The sequence below is a fragment of the Monodon monoceros genome, unplaced genomic scaffold (genome assembly GCF_005190385.1).
Source record: "Monodon monoceros isolate NGI ecotype Baffin Bay Population unplaced genomic scaffold, NGI_Narwhal_1 Super_Scaffold_15, whole genome shotgun sequence".
Lineage (NCBI taxonomy): Eukaryota > Metazoa > Chordata > Mammalia > Artiodactyla > Monodontidae > Monodon > Monodon monoceros.
In genome coordinates this window covers 7,615,354-7,633,084 of record NW_021703771.1, presented here as the reverse complement: position 1 = coordinate 7,633,084, position 17,731 = coordinate 7,615,354, and the positions used below count along the sequence as shown (strand labels likewise).

General features: G+C 40.4%; 1 long non-coding RNA gene across 1 annotated transcript in view; it reads left to right on the top strand.

Annotated features, from left to right (window-relative positions):
* The window catches only part of LOC114896200, a 71,671-nt gene extending 56,887 nt beyond the window's left edge, over nucleotides 1-14,784 (top strand). The window contains exons 2-3 of the long non-coding RNA XR_003793741.1: nucleotides 13,112-13,221; nucleotides 14,316-14,784. This is a non-coding gene — a long non-coding RNA (uncharacterized LOC114896200). The remainder of the gene's footprint in view (nucleotides 1-13,111; nucleotides 13,222-14,315) is intronic.
* Nucleotides 14,785-17,731: the final 2,947 nt, after the last annotated feature.

The window sequence follows — 17,731 nt, the reverse complement described above, 5'->3', positions numbered from 1 at the left end:
GGTTGATTGCATCAACGTTATTATGATTATGTTGATTATGATTGTAGATTGTGCTTATAAATTTGCAAGATCTACCATTTGGAGAAACTGCAGAAAGAGTACATGGGATCTCTCTGTATTATTTCTTATGACTTCATGTGAATCTCCAATTATCTCAAAATAAAAGGTTTTATTTTAAAAAACTTATTCCGGAAAACAATACCGTTTACAATCGCATCAAAAAGAATAAAATACCTAGGAATAAATTTAAACAAGGAAGTAAAAGATCTGTACACTGAAAACCATATGACATTGAGGAAAGATAGAGAAGACACAAATAAATGTAAAGATATTTTATGCTTATGGACTGGGAGAATTAACATTGTTAAAATGGCCATATTACCCAAGACAATCTACAGATTCAGTGCAATCCCTATCAAAATACCAATGGCAGTTTTCATAGAATGAGAACAAATAATTCTAAGATTTGTATGGAAACAAAAAAGATCCCAAATAGTCCAACCTATCTTAAGAAAGAAGAACAAAGCTGGAGGTATCATGCTCCCTGATTTCAAACTATACTACAAAGCTGCAGTAATGAAAAGAGTATGGTGCTTGCACAAAAAAAGACACATATATCAATGGATCAGAAGAGAGAGCCCAGAAATGAATCCACACTTATATGGGCAATTAATCTACAACAAAGAATGCAAGACTACACAATGGGGAAAAAGACAGCCTCTTCAATAAATGGTGCTGGGAAAACTGGACAGCTAAGGCAAAAAAATCATACTGGACTACTTTCTTACACCATATAAAAAAACAAACTCAAAATGGATTAGCAACTTAAATGAATCCATAAAACACTTAGAAGAAAACATAGGCAGTACATCGTTTGACACGGGTCTTAACATAATTTTTTTGGATGTATCTCCTCAGGGAAGGGGAAAGAAAGCAAAAACACCTGGGACTGTATCAAACTAAAAAGCTTTTTCAAAGGAAAAGAAACTATCACCCAAACGAAAAGGCCACCTACTGAATGGGAGAAGATATTTGCAAATGATATACCTGATAAAAGGTTAATACAAAAAATATACAAAGAACACATACAACTCAATAGAAGAACAACAAAGAACCCAATTAAAAAATGGGAGGAGGACCTGAATAGACATTTTTCCAAAGAAGACATACAGATGGTCAACAGGTACATGAAATCTGCTCAACATCACTAATTATCAGGGAAATGAAAATCAAGACCAGAATGAGATATCACCTCACAACTATTCGAATGGCTATTATCCAAAAAAGAACAGATAACAAGTGTTGATGAGGAAGTGGAGAAAAGTGAACCCTCATGCACTGTTGGTGAGACAGTAAATTGGTACAGCTACTATGGAAAACAGTATGGAGGATCCTCAAAAAATTAAAAAGAGAACTACCATACAATCCAGCAATTCCACTCCTGAGTATTTATCTGAAGAAAACAAAAATACTAATTCAAAAAGGTATATGTACCCTTATGTTTATTGTAGCATTACTTCACAATAGCCAAGATATGGAAACAACCTAAGTGCCCATAGATAGATGAATGGATAAAGAAGATGTAATGGAATATTTCTCAGCCATAAAAAAAATGGAATATTTCTCAGCCATTCATGACAACATGGATGAACCTTGAGGTCATTATGCTAGGTGGAATAAGTCAAACATATAAAGACAAATACTATATGATATCACTCATATTTGGAATCTAAAAAACAAAAGAAACAAAAAAAACCAGAAACAGAGTCATAGATACAGAGGACAAACAGGTGTTTGCCAGTGGGGAGGTGGGCGAGAGAAGAAGAGAAGTAGGTGAGGGAGATTAAGAGGAACAAACTTCCAGTAACAATAAATGAGTCACTGGGATGAAACAGACAGTGTGGGAATATAGTCAATAATTATGTAATATCTTTGTATGGTGACAGATGGTAAATAAACTTATCGTGGTGATCATTTTGTAATGCATAGAAATATCAGATCACTGTGTTGTGCACCAGGAACTAACATAATGCTGTAGGTTAATTATACTTCAAACACAAACAAATAAACCAAAACAAACTCATAGCAAAAGAGATCAGATGTGTGGTTACCAGGGGTGGGGGATGGGCAGAGGGGGAATTGGATGAAGGTATCAAAAGGTACAAACTTCCAGTTATAAGACAAATAAGCACTAGGGACGTAATGTACAACATGATTAATATAATTAACACTGCTCTATGTCATATATGAAAGTTGTTAGGACAGTAAATCCTAAGAGTGCTCATCACAAGGAAGATATTTTTTCTTTTTCTTCCTGTCTACGTGAGATGATGGATGTTCACTAAACTTACTGTGGGAATCATTTCATGATTATGTAAGTCAAATCATTATGTTGTACATCTTAAATTTATACAGTGCTACAAGTCAATTATATCTCAATAAAACTGGAAGGAGAAAATTTTAAATAATAAAGTAAAAAAGAAATTAATGAGTAGAGAAACAGTAGGTCATATTAAAGTCCTTGCTCCTTGGAAAAATAAACAAACCACTAGAAAATTCGGTGAAATCACAAAGTATAGAAAATAAGAAATTACAAGTTGGAGACAGCCTCTTCAATAAGTGGTGCTGGGAAAACTGGACAGCTACATGTAAAAGAATGAAATTAGAACGCTTCCTAACACCATATGCAAAAATAAACTCAAAATGGATTGAAGACCTAAGGTAAGGCCAGACACTATAAAACTCTTGGAGGAAAACATAGGCAGAACACGCTATAAGTCACAGAAAGATCCTTTTTGACCCACCTCTTAGAGTAATGGAAATAAAAACAAAAATAAACAAACAGGACCTAATGAAACTTAAAAGCTTTTGCACAACAAAGAAACCATAAACAAAACGAAAAAACCCTCAGAATGGGAGAAAATACTTGCAAATGATGCGACCAACAAGGAATTAATTTCCAAAATATACAAACAGCTCATACAGCTCAATATCAAAAATAAAGAGACAAAGCCCAATCAAAAAATGGGCAGAAGATCCAAAGAGACATTTCTCCAGAGAAGACATACAGATGCCAACAAGCACATGAAATGATGCTCAACATCCCTAATTACTAGAGAAATGCAAATCAAAACTATGATGAGGTATCACCTCACACTGGTCAGAATGGCCATCATCAAAAAAATCTACAAACAGTAGATGCTGGAGAGGGTGTGGAGAAAAGGGAACCCTCCTACACTGTTGGTGGGAATGTAAATTGGAGCAGCCACTATGGAGAACAGTATGGAGGTTCCTTAAAAAACTAAAAATAGAGTTACCATATGATCCAGCAATCCAACTCCTGGGCACATACAGAGACAGAACTATAATTCAAAAAGATACTTGCACCCCGATGTTCATTGCAGCACTATTTACAATAGCCAGAACATGGAAGCAACCTAAATGTCCATCGACAGATGAACGGATAAAGAAGATGTGGTACATTTGTAAAATGGAAGACTACTCAGCCATCAAAAAAATGAAAAAATGCCATTTGCAGCAACATGGATGGACCTAGAGATTATCATACGAAGTGAAGTCAGACAGAGAAAGACAAATAGCATACGCTATCACTTGTATGTGAAATCTAAAAATATGATACAAATGAATTTATTTACAAAACAGAAACAGACCCACAGACATAGAAAACAAAGCTTATGGTTACCAAAGGGGAAAGGGGGAGACGGGTTTGGGATTAAAATATACTCACTACTATATATAAAACAGATAATCAACAAGGAACTACTATATAGCACAGGAACTATATTCAATAGCCTGTAGTAACCTATAGTGAAAAAGAATCCAAAAAAGGACATGTATATATATATATATATATATATATATATATATATATATGAATTATTTTGAATTTATACCTGAAACTATCACAACATTGTAAATAAACTATATTTCAATAAAAAATTTTTTAAATAAGATAAACTTTCATTAGAATAAAAAGAAATCTATCTCTATTTGCAGATGACATGATAGTATGCATGGAAAATCCTGTAGAATGAGTGATAAAATGAACTTAAACAATAAAGGAATTAGTAAGGTAGTAGGATATAAGATTAATATGTAAAAATCAGTAGCATTCATATGCACAAATAATAACCAGCTAGAAGATATAATTAATGAACAAAACCATTCACTAGGTAACAAAAAAGATAAAATTTTAGGATCAAACTTCATAAGAAATGCTCAGACTTTATATGAAGAAAACTGTAAAACACTTCTGTAAGACACAAAAAAGAAAAAATGGAAAGACATTTCTTATTCTTTATTAGCGTGTCTCAGCATCATCAAGATGTCGGTTCTCCCTAAGTTAATTTAAGAATATAATCTGATTCCAATAACAATTCCAACAAGGTTTTTTATAAACCTAGATACACTGGTCTTAAATTTCATATGCAAAATAAAGACAACAGGGTCAGAGAGATGCAGGGGAAGAGGGAGCAGAGGAGAGCTGAGATGGAAGGGAAGGGCTGAGAGATTCAAAGCATGACAATGGCTGAGCTGCCATTGCTGTCTTGAGGATGGAGAAGGGGGGTTACTGGCAAAGGAACAGAGAGAGATCTTAGCAGCTGAGAACCACCACCAGCCTACGGCCAGCGAGGAGGTGAGGAACTCAGTCCTGCGACCACCTGCAACTAAAGTCCTATAAACAGAATGGATGGTCTTGGAAGCCAGTTCATACACAGAGCCTCCGAAAAAAGAATGCAGACTTGGCGTCATCTTGATGTCAACCTTGAGAAACCAGGGCAGAGAACAAGCCAAGCCCACCAAAGGTCTGACCTACAGAAACATGCAAATATTATACTCAGACCAGCGTGAAGAAAATGACCAAGTCTGCTGAGGAACATGAAATGAAATGAACAAATGTGGTTAGTTTGGGACAAAAAATTTTATTAAATTACACTAAAGTTCATCTATTATAAAGCATAGGTGAGAAGAGTCAAGAAGATTTCGAAAGAAGTATATTGTGGGAGACTTGTCTTACCCAGATACTGAAAATTTTTTAAAGCTACAATAATTAAAATGCAATAGTACTATCTCAAAAATAGACAAATATAATAATGAAATAGAAAAGAAAGCCTGCATTCGAAACTGTGTGTATGATAAAGATCATTATAAAGCAATAGAGAAAGAATAAATTACCTAATAAATAGTGCTAGAAAAATTGGTTAACAGAAAAAAAAAAGGTAGCTCATATTGTATAGTAAAATAAATTGTAGCTGGATTAGAGAGTTGAATATTTCTTAAAAGCCAAATAGGTGAATATTTGTATGATCTGAAGGTGAGAGGAAACCTTCCAAGAATTAAGCAATTTTTAAAAACCCACAAGATGAAGGACCAATATAAATAAAGATAATTAAGACCTTACATATAAAAATATGCCAAAAATATGAAAAATAATAATTGGATGAAACATCCACAAGACTTATGACAGTGAGAGTATAAATAGTCATAATATGTGAAATATTTTAATAGAAAAACAGGAAAATATATCAAAGGATAGTTCACAAAAGAGGACATAAAAATGACTGGTAAAATGCTTAAAAGCTTCAACAGCAATAATAATCACGAAAGTTTCTAGAATGAAAGCTCTCTATCATTGAGGGCAATCTCTTCTGACTGAAAGGTTAGCCTTCATGAGATGGTCCGTTGGCTTATTACAGCCACAGGAAATTGAGTAAAGTGATGTGATATGTCTCTTGAGATACATTTTTTAAAGCTTTGGACTATGTCAGTCGAGTATAAAATTCTATTGATCAACAATTATATGTGATTGGCCTTGAGATTACAAAACTTTTTCCACAATTAATGGAAAGAATGGCTGCCTTTTAGGAAATCCTATTGGGAATATAATTTTTTTTTTTTTTTTTGCGGTACGCGGGCCTCTCACTGTTGTGGCCTCTCCCGTTGCGGAGCACAGGCTCCGGACGCGCAGGCTCAGCGGCCATGGCTCACGGGCCCAGCCGCTCCGCAGCATGTGGGATCTTCCCGGACCGGGGCACGAACCCGCGTCCCCTGCATCGGCAGGTGGACTCTCAACCACTGCGCCACCAGGGAAGCCCTGGGAATATAATTTTTAATGTTAGTTTATGCCAGAAACAAAAGAAACTGTACTATGATGATGAACATAAGATTTATAGGATCCAGAATTTTAAGAGCTAATGGACCCTCATGGACCACTGATGTCAGCAGTTATGATCTTTTGAATCACAGATGTGAAGCAGGTGAAATTGACCTTAGTTTAGCTTATTGTAATGTAAATTAATGTGAATTACCATGATGAAATCAAGGTTGGTTAGTCTCTGGCCTTCTCTGGGGCTCTTCAGTATAGACCCAAACCCAAGCAGTGGACTACAATTGTCTTGAGTTTATTTTAGGGCCATAGATATACAATTGAGGGTTCTCTTAATCCTAAGAGTGTTGAGCTAAAAGGTTGTTTTCAATTGCAAATTCCAGGTCTATGAAGCAGAACACGGTGGTGGCCTGGTTTTCCTTTCCCTGGGTAGGGTGAGGGATTGGTGAGAGATGAAGAGTAGGAGGAATGAGGGAATATTAGGAATAAGGCAATAAAGTAAACTTTTTCAAGGAGGTGTTACACTGCAATCATTTTCTTCTATACTCAACTCCTATAGACATTAAATACGTGAAGTATTTTTCACAGTCAGGAATAAAATGGCTATTACTCCCCCTTGTTTGCAAAAGCAGTTCCCACAATCCAAGATTAGTATGACTTATTAATGATGATATAGTGAAAGCCACCTTTGTGTTGAAGAAATGTTTAGTTTTATTAAAAACTAACACAGGGTTGCAGGTCAATTATACTTCAGAAACAAACAAAAACAAACAAACATACAAACTCTAAGGAAACGACAGTAAATTTGTGGTCACCTGAGGCGGGGTATGGGGAGATGGAAAATTGGATGAAGGGGGTGAAAAGGTGCAAACTTCCAGTTACAAGATAAATAAGTGCTAGGGATGTCATTTACAACATGATACATATAATGAACACTGCTGTGTGTTACATATGGAAGTGGTTAGGAGACTAACTCCTAAGACTTCTCCTCACAGGGAAAAATTCTTCTTTTTATTAAATGTTGTATCCGTGTGGGATGATGGGTGCTCACTAAATTTAGAGTGTTCATCATTTCATGATGTGTGTAAGTCAGATCATTATGCTGTACACCTTAAACTCATACAGTGCTGTGTGTCAATTATATCTCAATAAAACTGGAAGGAAAAAATAAATAATCTCCCTCAGTTTAAAAGAAAAAAAAAAAAAGAAGAGTGGTCCAACCTCTAGGGAGGAGAATTTGAGAATGTCTAATCAACTATATGTAGCCAAACCTCAACACAGAATTCCCTCCATGAATTTATCCTGAACACATATCCCCAACAATATGAAAACACGTACTGCCCACACAAAAAGTTACTCAGAGAATGTTGTTCGTCAGTCTAAGTGTAGGAAGCCGATTGAATAAACCATGGTACCTACACACAACAGAGTGCCATGAGGGGAGGAGAGAGAGGAGGAAAGGGGAATCTAATAATTTATAAACACAACATTCCACTGTGTACCCTCAGTCTTGGGGTAGAGGGGGAGAGAGAATGTCAAATTCCAAATTCTTCTTAGTAGGTTGTTTATAGTAATGGCATGTGCAAAGCAATTCTGGAAGCATTGAACAAATGAGTAAGCGTGTTGATGTTGAAGCTAGAGTTTTCACTACAGAAAGAAGGACATACAAATATGGGATGCTGAGATGCAGAAGAGAACCCTTTGGCAGCGGGTTAGAACTGGAGGTATTGGTGTGAACTCAAGACTTCATATATACCTATGTACACGTATATTTACATGCACTGACATGCATATGTATGTGATGATACTGGTACGCAGGTATATGTATAGATAGATGATAGATAGATAGATTTTGATTTAGATTTAGATTTCTTAGGTCTCTTTAACGAAAAGAGCGTAACAAACCTAGCACCCAGACCTCCCAGGAGAAATCTCTGACTCCAAGCCTGGCCCCTAAGTAGACGGGCTGCCTGGGACACCCACACTTGCGCTCCTCTGTTCTCCAAATCCTACGATTTCTTCCATCTACCATTGATAGGATTTTCGGTCCATCTTCCTGGACTGCCATGAAGTTTATAATAATCCTCAGGACCTTAAAGAGCTTGTGCCAATCCCAAATTGTCACTGATTTTTATTCTGTGTTCCTGCAAACATTTCTTTAAAGGTCGTATCAAATTTGGATGTTAATTGGCATCATGGTAAACTTCCCTTATTTGCCCCTGATCCCACATTTCTATGCCCACACTTTTTGTCTGACATTATGGGTCTAAAAGTCTCGCCAGAACACAAGGGTCGGAAAGATCGGCCACAGCAAGTTAAAACACATTAGATTGTAGAAGGCATTCAGTAGAGTATGGATTTTTTTTTTTAAAAGGGGAGAAAAGAAACACCTCATTGGCTGAGAGGGTTTGCAGTGCTCAAAACTTGTTGACCGAGGATGTACCCACAGGCCCACCGGCTGACAACACAGCTGTGAGAGCCTGGGGGAAGGTACATCAGAGACTCATCGCATCATCATAAAGCAGTGCTTTATCATGTCTCCGGTACCCGCCCAGCCCATTTACCACCGGTAGATTGGATTGGTGGCACAGCTCTGTCCGCAGCCGAGACTCCGTGTCCTAGGATGCAGGGCAGCCCAACTGAGGGAGACCCAGGGAGGCACAGGACGCCCTCTTACCCAAACTGCGGTCCCCAAGACGGGCCTTCCACCTACCGGAGGTGATCTGTGCTCCGATCCGGATGCCCTGACTTGGGGAAGCAGGTAGGAGCCGTCACCACCCAGACAGGCCATGTCTCATTCCTTGGAGAAGAGTTGGTGATTCTTCCAGGGCTTCAGGAAAGGCCAGAGGGTCTAACTGACCGGCCCCAGAAGGACCTGTGTCCTACGGCAAACTCAGGGGCTGTGGTTTTGTTAAGTGTGAGCTCACTACTCCTGGGCGGGCCGCTCTTGCTTCTGCTCCAGTTTTCCTTTTCTGCATGTGTTCTTACGGCTGCTTTTGCTGATTAATTCTGGCACACAAGGGAGCTCAAACGGCTGTGTTTTTAAGTGTGAGGCTCATCCAATGCTAATCTCAGGTCCAGGCACCCCATTGTCCTCAGTTTTGAGGTTTGCTTAATTTGCTTTTCTCTGGATGAAAAGAAAAGGGAGGAAACATAGATTTTCTTCTTTGCAAAGGAAACATAGATTTTCTTCTTTTCCCCTTTTATCCCTGAACTGCCTCATACAGTCCTTTCAAGTGGCTTATGCAAAGGATTAAAAGTGCAGGGTGAAAACGACAAATAGAAGCTGGTTCTTTGTCAGCCTGTGAAGTTCCGCGAACAAACTGAAAGTTCAGCTGAGGTCTATGAAAATGTTAGCAGATGCCAAAATGCTGGCAGCCAGGATCTGTGTCTTTGTGCAGGAACTGAATAGCTACCAATAGCTAGAAAATTGTTAAAACCTTGGCAGTGATGGAATAGTCCTACGGAAAAGACAGTGAGAAAGAGAGAAACATTCTCAAATGATTCGATTTATGAACTTATAAAAGAATGTTCTCTACAGATCCTAAGCCTCTAAGCATGTAGATAACTGAAATACTAAGACTTGGAGACATTTATTTTTTAATGATGCTATTAGTAATAGTGGTTGGAAAGAATATGACTTAACTTGAAAATTTTTGTGAAGGGATATGCATAATTATTAGTCAAGATTTAAGTCTGCAACAAGCAAAAATGTAAACTTCTAAGATAATTCTAAGTTATTCAGAATGTTAACCACACGACATCTTAACAAGAAGGAGATTTTTTTCGCAGTAGCAAAAAGCTTAATTAATTACATTAATATGATCATGATTAGCCCTTCTTAATTATTTTATGCTTCTGAATATTTAAATTGGAAATATATCTACTGGATTCATCTTTTTAAAAAGACATTAGTCAACCTAGCAAAAACATTTAGGCTGAATAAAATGAATTGAAGCCAATATCAAAAGTTGAAAGTGCTCTTTATAAAGTAGAATTTGCATTTTTAAGATAAAATATAGGGCTTCCCTGGTGGCGCAGTGGTTGAGAGTCCGCCTGCCGATGCAGGGGACGCGGGTTCGTGCCCCGGTCCGGAAGGATCCCGCGTGCCGCGGAGCGGCTGGGCCCGTGAGCCATGGCCGCTGAGCCTGCGCGTCCGGAGCCTGTGCTCCGCAACGGGTGAGAGGCCGCAACAGTGAGAGGCCCGCGTACCGCAAAAAAAAAAAAGATAAAATATAAGTGACAAAAATATGATGAAGGCAAATAATTGGGAATTTATTTACTAATCAAGTTATAAAAGGTGTAAATACTTCAAAAATGCTTAGTCAAGGATAATTTCCTTTTTTATAAGTATAATAGTTTTAATTTAGCTTTATCAGAAATTAATGTTTTGCTTTTATTTCTTTAAGAACAACTTTTATATTCAATCAAGTCTTAACAGATATTTGGCTGTAATGATGGAAAAGAAACAGTAGAGGGCACTTTAATTCTCTAACAAAATAAAACCATTCCTAAAACCTTGTATAAATCAGTAAAACAGACAGTGGGGAGATTTGAACTACTGATACCTGGTAAAGGTTAAACAAAAACCTGAAGCAAGTTCCTCTGCTTCACGTAGCCTGATAAAAGATAACTCAGATAAATGGTGATCTCTTTTTTTAATCCATCGGTAAATAAACTGGATAACATGAAAAACAAGTGTTCTCAGATCTGCAAATTCACGAGTCCATCAATTCAAGAGTATTTCATTTAAAAATCTCACGTTTATTTGGAAATCGCCTGATCTACTAAGCGTACTGATTGAAATCAGTAAATTCGCGTTATCCAGGATTTTTTGTTTGTTTGTTTTTGCGGTACGCGGGCCTCTCACTGTTGTGGCCTCTCCCGTTGCGGAGCACAGGCTCCGGACGCGCAGGCTCAGCGGCCATGGCTCACGGGCCCAGCCGCTCCGCGGCCTGTGGGATCTTCCCGGACCCGGGCACGAACCCGTGTCCCCCCCATCGGCAGGCGGACTCTCAACCACTGCGCCACCAGGGAAGCACAGGATTTTTAAGAGGTGGCCTGAGTGCTCTCAATATGTTAGAAGCAGCGCTGTGTAACTACTTCCCGTCCTATACCCACTAACGATTAGCTTTAGTTACGTCACTTAATCAGTTTCCTCCAAAGTTATCTTTATCATCATTATCATTTCAAAGCAAGGTCCCTGCTTTCAAGTTGCTCCCACTCTATTCTAGCTGAAAAAGGTAAAATTAACATGCGAAACAGCAAACAACAGAGAAGGCAAGGCATGGTTACAACTAAAGTGTGCTGCTTAGTGTGTAAGTGACCCCAAGCAAGTCATTATCACCCCCAGGGCCTCAGTTTTTACATTTGATAATGCGGTTCTGTACTTGATGATCTGACTAAACCACTATCACCCATTCTTATTTTGTATACTGGTCTATCAAATTTGATTAACCAGTGCCCAAGCTCTCAACAGCTTTATGGTGGTTCTGAACCTTTTGGGGTGTCAGGACCCACCTGACAATTTCACAGGAGGGGTGGAACTTATCCCCCCGAAAAATGCTCTGAGGTATGTCTTGTCTTACTCTTTCAGGAGATTCAAGGACCTTCAGAAATCAATCCACAGGCTCCCTTGTGGATTGTTGGGCATAACAGTTCTTACCTGTGTCAAGAATCTGTAAAGGGACACAAATTATACAGCTCCCACATATTTGGGGGTCATTCCTAGACACTTTACATGTTGTTGTTGGGTGAAGATGGGGGATTAGGCTGGAAGTGCAGGGTGCGCCACGCCAAGCAAGGTCTGACTCTATCCCATAGGCAACAGGAAGTACAGGAGTGCTGCAACAGAGAGGTGGGAGATGCGCCTTCTTAACAGCAAAATCAGAGAGAAGGATGCAACATAAACAGAAGAAAGACAGAAAGTGGGAGATCCTCAGGGACTCTGCCGGCACAGTCATCTGGGAGGCTTAGTGAGAGCCTGTTTGGGACCTAGTGCTTATCATACTAAGTGAAGTAAGTCAGACAGAGAAAGACAAATACCACGTGATATCGCTTACATGAGGAATCTAAAAACATGAACTTATCTATGAAACAGAAACAGACTCATAGACTTAAAAAACAAACTTACAGTTACCAAAGGGAAAGGGGGAGAGGGCTAAATCAGGAGTGTGGGATTAACGTATACACACTACTATATATAAAGTAGATAACCAACAAGGACCTACTACTGTACAGCACAGGGAACTCTATTCGATATCTTGTAATAACCTATAACGGAAAAGAATCTGAAAAAGAATGGATTATATATATGTGTATAACTGAATCACTTTGCTGTACACCTGAAACTGACCCAACATTGTAAATCAATTATACTTCAATTAAAAATGTAAATAAAGTAAAATAAAATAAAACCTTCCCCAAATTAGGGATGCCCCCTTTTCTAAGATAGGCCTAGTGTGATTCTGTGTCATAAATAATAAGACAAATTTGCAAACCCCAAGGGACGTTATGAAACAAGATAAAGGGCTGTCCTGCAGCTCCGTTTATTTTCTATGCAGGGCAAGAGTGGACCCTAGCAGCCGCTTTTGAGTTTTTCTGTCAACGTGGGGGACTTCAATGGCCCAGGGTCCACTGAGGGGACGTGGCACCTGCCTCCAGAACAGGCAAGACCAGAGGGCCTTGCTTCCCACCCACATCCAGGCCAAGTGAAAGGTGTTCTGTCTCTCCTCATTCCGCCCTTCAGGGCAGAGATGATGCACTGCTCATCCTGTTACTTGAGGCTGGACCAACATGGAGACACCTCTGCATTCTGTAGCAGCCAGAACGAGCAAGCAAAGTTTCTGCACAGGGAGCCTTCTCACAGAACCTTAGTGAAAATTTAACGAAAATTCATATTTCATTATGTACATGTGTAATGGATATATTTATATATTCATTTATTTATGAATTTAATATATATTTAATTTCATTAAATTATAGGTATAGATCGATAGACTGTCTTCAGGGAAGTTTGCACAAGGATCCTGGCACCACCACATTTTGCCAAACCTTGTTTCCCGTAAGAGAGGGAAAAGATCGTGAATTTAAAGGTAAGAATTGGATACGGAGATGTTCTTATTCTTATAAATTTGGGATTTGGCCAACAGCCCCCAAGAATAGAGCCAGAAATCAGACAGGGTCTTGGAATTGGAGAAACAGGTTGGATTCAAGCGTCGGTGTGTTGATTCTACTCAGGAGGTGGTGTATAGTTAGATGTAGGACACGACACTAGCAAGTCCAAACCAACTACAGGACAAACACTCCACGTCCTTGGAGGCACCTCGTGGTCTGGCCCAGCCCACCTTCCCTCCTCCCGCCCCCAGCCACCCACCACACAGCCTGTGCTCAGTGACACCAACACTGCCAGGTCCCCGTGAGCTTGTGCATTTCTCACCCCCACTATGACTCTCCACCCAGTGAAGTCCTGGCCATCCCCAAGTCCCAGTCCCAGAGCCACCTTGTCCCTTAAGCCCTCACTAACGCCCTCTGCCCACGTCCTGCAAACTAAACAAATGCCCCTCCCTCTGGACCACTTAGGACCATGCTCACCCGTGTGAAGCTCCCAGAGCATCGGTCACGCCCTTCTTTCCCCTGCACAGGCGGGCTCCTCCAGCGAGGAACCTGGTCTAATTCCTTTGGTTTCCCAAGATTCTAGCACAATATTGAAACATAATAGGAAATAGATGAGTATTTCTTAAAGAAAGAAAGGGAGAGAGGGAAAGGAATTCCAGTTAAAGGCCTTTATAATAAGAATCCAGTGAAAGTCTCATGTGAGCCTGAATATGAAAGTGGCATTAGGAATGGAAATTATGAAGAGATTGGGTGATTGAATTCGTAGGGAATGAGAGAGAAGGGCCTGAAGATGATTTGACCACGTTCTCTGACCTAAGAGATGAGAGAACATAATCAGGATATTGATTGAAAACACAGGAAGAGTAGGAATGGGGTAGGAGGTGATTTCTCTTTCAGACGCTACACTTGATATCCAGGGGACCATCCACGGGTAGATGCTTCACAGACAGGTGTGTATTCAGAGCTGATGCCTTTGAAAAGTTCAGAGCTTAAAGCACAGCAGTGGAAACGACAGAGTGGGTCCTATAAAGAGAAAAGGACCAATGACTGAGTTTCCTGTTCTGTCTCTAAGAACGAGAAAAAGAAGAGGAGGCGGTAAAGGAATCTGGTAAAAGCCAGAAGAAGGTATCCAAGAAAACACAGTGTCGCAGGAGCCCAGGAAGGAGAGCAATTCTACGAGAGCAGGAGGCCAAAGGTACAGGATGCTGAGGATGAGCCAGAGGAGGACCGATGGAGACACTCAGCGTAACCCCAGAGATGGCACCCTCACCAGACAGGGCGAAAATGGAGCCGTGGCCATTGTAGCCCCAGAGATGGCAGCCTCACTAGATAGGATGAAGATTGAGCCGGTGGAGGGAGGGAGGGAGGACATTCAGTGCAACCTGCTCTTCAAAATGTTATGTTTAGTCATAGCAGGGGTGAGGGCTGTTTCCATTCATTCCGTAAATTATTTCTAATCGTGACCTCCTTTGGCCTTTAATTGAATATTGGCTTAAGTTTCATTAAAGTTTCAATTGCCCACAACTACTAAGATAATTTGTGCTTTTTTAATTGAAGCAGTTAAAAATAGAATCTATGTAGAAGGCTGAAGTTGGAGTGAAAAAGTATTGATAGCCATTAAATCCAGCAGGTGTGGTATCCACCTAACTGCTCTGGAACTGGACCCTGAAATGGGGTCAGGGTTGCGTTGTGAGTCCTACACTCTTGAAGCCATCATTTCTCACTTGGCTTTCTCCTTCTGTCACTCTGGATTGCAGGCTGTATTGTTTAATGTAGCAAAGGGAGGATTGAAATGTCTGCCTTCCTTGCAATTTAAGTACTTTTTGTCTCATTGCCTAGTTATTATAGAGGAGATCATAGGTTTAGATAGATTTTAGATCATAATCAGTGGGACTCGGGGCCATCTGTATCCAGTCCCTGCCCATCTTGGTAGGTTTATTCTCCTGAATTTAGAATGAAGACCTGGGTGTTTTAATTTGGGTTTAGCCAATTATATTTTCAATACACTTGCTGAACTGATCTGGGGAAACTTATTAAGATCTGGTTAAAAAACAGGATTTTCAGAGATCAAAGATATTAACTAAATAATATATTCAGGGTCATCTCACTCTGTCAGTGACTTCCTGGAAATTACACTCGATGAATTTTTACAAAGGAAGTATTTCCTTCCCAGGGAAAGAAACAGGCAGCCAAGATGAAAGACCCTAAAAGGGGCTAAGAAAACAGAGGGAAAGGGCTTCTGCTTCTGCTAATTCCTGCTAAAAGCCAATTTTAAGAAAAGCTGTATTCTATATGTAACATATTTACTTAGATATATAATTTACTGGTAGATTTCGTTTATTGCTTATGTACACGTTAGTGTCTCCCCAATAGAATGTAGGCTACAAAAGGGCAGGAATGTTTATTTAGTTTGTTGATGGGTCCCTAGCACCCAGAACAGGGTCTGGCACATACTAACTGCCCCACAGCTGTAGCATGTGTAAATGAATAATCGACAAATGCCCGAGTCCCGGGAGTGTTTCACTTTCCCACCACAGGGGAGCCCTCTTCAGCATCCCCCATCCTGGCTACTTCCCCCTCTAAGAACCCCTCTGTTCTCCCAGGCAGCACACGTCTGAAGCATCTCACTCCCCAGAGAATAGAGTCCTGGTGAGAGTGGTCCATCTTCTGCTCTACCATTTAGGAGAGGGCATCCCCCACCTGCCTTTTGTGGAAGTGAGAGAAAGGAGGTGAGAGCCCACAGGGTCTTGGTTGAGGCAGGGAGGGAGATTAAAAAAAAAAACAAAAAACACCTGGACACCAGTCTTACGACGTAATTCCACTGAGACCACAAGCTGAGAGACACTGGGTATATTAGCCTAGTTTCTGTTGCTGAGTATTCTGGGCTCTACACTTAAACAGCAAGCTGTCGTTTTGATGATGACGTTGTCGATTGCCCCAAGACAAAAGGTAAAGGTTATGGTAAAAAGCCATGTATTTAACCTCTGTGGATAATGTTCACTCCACCCAACCCCCTTACTGAACAATTGAAGTGGCTACAGTATTATAGGGAGACAGGAAACTAAGCTACACATTTACGATATCACATTACCTGTCCCTGTGTGATGCTTGGGTGGGGCAGAGTCACACTGGCCAAAGAGTAGCAGCTCTCAAAACGTGAGGAAGCAGGAGAAAACAGGAGGACGTGCACTTTGGCACCAACAAAGACCCTCTTATCCCAGCCTGGTGGCCGTGGAGACCACCGCTTAGATCCCCTTCCGAGAAACCCTGCCTGGGGAACGTGTTTGACTGACAGCCTCCAGCATCTTGGAATCTGCCCCAGCACTCGTGGCTATCTGTATCCAGGCGAAGGTGGGGCAGGCGGGGTTCCTAGAGGTCAGCCAGCCTCCTGCTCAGCGTAGAGCGCCTCTAACACAGAGCCTTCGCTCCAGGACTCCATTGGGCTGGCTGACACTTTCTAGAAAGCACTGCAGTGTAGACTTCCTGTCCAAGCCTTCCTTCCCTCTCTGCTTTCAAAGGCATCAGATCTGCTTCCAGGTCTGAAGGTTCACCTGCCCCCTCCTGCCCCCTTCTGGTTTCCCCTTCACGGGCACTCCTCCAGTGACTCTCTTGCACGTCTAACCCTGTCTTGGCATTAGCTTCTCGGAAGATTTGAACTAGTACACCTCCAATTGCCAGTAGATCCTGCTAAGCACACAGTCCTTGATTATCAATGTTAAAGAAAGTTACTACGGGTGAAGATAGCTTCTAAAAGCCTTATTGGGGATAACGCACCCCCAAATGTAGGTGGCAAACACCATCTCTGGTTATGTAACGGAACCAGTCAAGGAAGGTGTTGACCTGGGCTGCAAGGTGACTTCGGGAGGTCCTAGACCCGTTAAGTATATGTGTATTATGTTGAGTGTGTGTCCAGTTCCGCCTGAAGACCTATAGGTTTCATCACATTCATCTGCAGAATTATCAACAGAGGCAACTAATTGTCAGTGAACTGAGCAGCTGTTAGCATGAAATCTGTATCATGAACTAACTTATTTTATACAAAGTTATAAAACTTTCCACCCCAAACTAAAGGGGCTTTAGTCATTGTTCGATCCCTGCAAACTAAGCCTCTCATACAAAGATAATCAGTACTTCATCTGATACTGAACTTTAAAAAGCCATGCTCTGAAATTTAAGGAGTTATTCCATGAAAGAAGTAAGTCATCGAACAAGCAATAGGTTTATTTTTTCGTATCAGGGGGCCAAATCTCCTGGTGGATGCTCCAGCTCTCAGCCCAGATGATGCTTCAAGCTAATCCACTGGAAAGACTGTGGAAAAGTACCTCTAGCAGCTGTTCTCAAGGAGAAGGTTTATGTCAGCACCACTTACATCAGCTGAGCTCAGAACTCTTGTGTCAGCAGCATAAATGCTGGCATGTCAGCATCTCTATTTTATACCCCCAAAATGGGTCTAGTTTAATTAGACTAAAGACAGGAAACGGTTTGTTG